Raw genomic sequence first — 2,725 nt, forward strand, 5'->3', positions numbered from 1 at the left:
TTATTATTATTATTATTATTATTATTATTATTATTATTATTATTATTATTATTATTATTATTATTATTATTATTATTATTGTATGAAAACTCACAGCTTATTTTGCTGGGTATGATAGAAAGTATCAGCTGTCCACTGCCAGCAGACTAAGGTGCCACTTGTTTACTGGTCTTGCTTCAAAAAACCCTGCGAAGAATTCTCGCAGTTCCAAGCAACGTTGATTTTTGTAGGTGTTCTACCTTCTCACTTGCAGCAATCTTTTATAGCCATGCTCGTCGTTGAGAGCTGATACTTCCAAGTGCACCAGTTACTATTGGTATCACATTTATTCTCTTCATTGACCACAACCTTCGTATTTCCCACTTTAAATCGTCATAGTTATTTATTTTTTCTTCTTCTTTCACATTGATGTTGTTATTGTTAAGGCGGCGAGCTGGCAGAATCGTTAGAACACCGTTCAAAATGCTTAGCAGCATTTCCTCCATCTTCACGCTCTGAGTTCAAATTTCGCCGAGGTCGATTTTGCATTTCATCCTTTCGGGGATCGATAAATTAAGAACCAGCTGAAGCCTGGGGTAGCTGTAATCGACTTAGGACCCACTCGAACTTGCTAGCCTTGAGCCAAAATTTGAAACCATTATTGTTACTGATGCTGGTGTTGTTCTTGCTGTTGTTATATAGCAATTGTGAACATTAGCGTCGTTGGCTTATAGATTTCCAACGCACCAGTTACTAATTGCGTGTATATTTCACTTGGATAGTTCGGGCTATGTGTTAAGAAGCTTGCTTCCCAACAACATGCTTCAGGGTTCAGTCACACTGCGTGATACCTTGGACAAGTATCTTCTACCAAAGTCTGGATTTGGTAAACGGAAACTGAAAGAAGCCCGTCCCATATATTATATATATATATATATATATATATGTATGTGCGTGTGCGTGTGTGTATGTGTGTTTGTGTGTGTTGAGTTTCTGTATTTGTCCCACACTACCACTTGACAACCGGTGTTTGTGTGTTTACGCCTCCGTAAAGCAGCGGTTCGGCAAACGATACCGGTAGAATAAGTACGAGACTTAAAAAAAGCACTAGGGTCGATTCTTCAAAGCGGTGCTCCAGCATAACCGCAGCCTAATAACTAAAAATAAGTGAAAGATAAAAGATATATACCAAAAAATAAAAGATATATACGCGTCCCATTAGCTTCATAAATTCAGTAAATTAGCAAATTTCGAAATGTTGTCACAAAAGCAAATTGATTCTTCTTCCAGACATTTTCAGGTTGAATTTCTTTAAAATTCTTCGGTTTTTCTCCAAGTTTATTACAACTTTATTAATATCCTATCCTATGGATAAAGGATGTAGAACTTTTCTTTCGTAACACGCATTTGTGTCAGAAGCTCTCCAGTAGCTAAATCGCCTTCAAAGGTGTTCTACAGAAGACTGAAATCTATTAGAAAACTGTCTTGTCTTCTTGCGTGTTTTCTCGCTATTGGTAAAACAACTCAAATTTGTCTACTGATTGTCTTGCGCACATTTTCACTTTATTATATTGTATTTTATTTATTTAAACAACGATCAGCTGCCATCCACGTACTGTCAATATAAATGACTTGCTTCCTCCCAGCAATTTTTCTATTTTCTCTCATGTCTTCGTTATATTGCTATGATGAATGTCTTTCCTACCTCTTGTATTCCGTAATCACGAATATACATCCTCTCCACTCTTTCCAGCGATGCTTTCTTCCGCAATCTGTAGTTAAGTGTACTGCAAATGTAAATCGCAGTGAATGATGAATGTTATCAGAATTTGGACTCAGATTCCAACTGCAAATTCGAAAATTTAGCTAGTATTCCTCATTAGAATCGTGTGTAACTTTTAAATTTATTATTTACCAATATTCGTTTTTAATTTAGATAAAGGTCAACAGTGTCTCTTCTTCTTCTTCTTCTTCTTCTTCTTCTTCTTCTTCTTCTTCTTCTTCTTCTTCTTCTTCTCCTTCTTCTTCTTCTTCTTCTTCTTCTTCTTCTTCTTCTTCTCCTCCTCCTCCTCCTCCTCCTCCTCCTCCTTCTTCTTCTTCTTCTTCTTCTTCTTCTTCTTCTTCTTCTTCTTCTTCTTCTTCTTCTTCGTCGTCGTCGTCGTCATTGTCGTCTCCTCCTTCACATCTTTCTTTGTCTATTCAGTCTGCTTCTATTTATATTAAATCTTATTTTCATTTCTATTTTTATTATTCAACACAACCCTTTTCTCTGTTCCTCTCTCTAAATAGTCAATCATTTAAGCATAAACCTTACTTTTCGTTTTAACAAATACATTCATTCTGTCTAGAACTTCTCATTTCTCACTAACGACAATTCACTTCTCTTCCCAGCATTTTCTATCTACTTTCAATCAATTGCTTATATACGCCTTACTCTTTCTTATTCGATTTCACACCAACTTCTAATAAATACTCTCCTTCACCACTAAGCTGATTGTATCGACAATTGTACAATGGTAGGTCATCTTTTCCCCTCTGTTATTTATTCTATACTTTTATATTTCGTCATCATCATCCTCACTATTTATTGCAATAACTCCACAATATGTATTTATGTACATATGTATATATGTATGTATGCATGTAGGTATGTATATGTCTGTAAATGTGTATATATATGTGTGTATATATATATATAAATAAATAATAAATATATATATATATATATATATATATATATATATAC

Source organism: Octopus bimaculoides, chromosome 8 (assembly GCF_001194135.2).
Source record: "Octopus bimaculoides isolate UCB-OBI-ISO-001 chromosome 8, ASM119413v2, whole genome shotgun sequence".
Classification (NCBI taxonomy): Eukaryota; Metazoa; Mollusca; class Cephalopoda; order Octopoda; family Octopodidae; genus Octopus; species Octopus bimaculoides.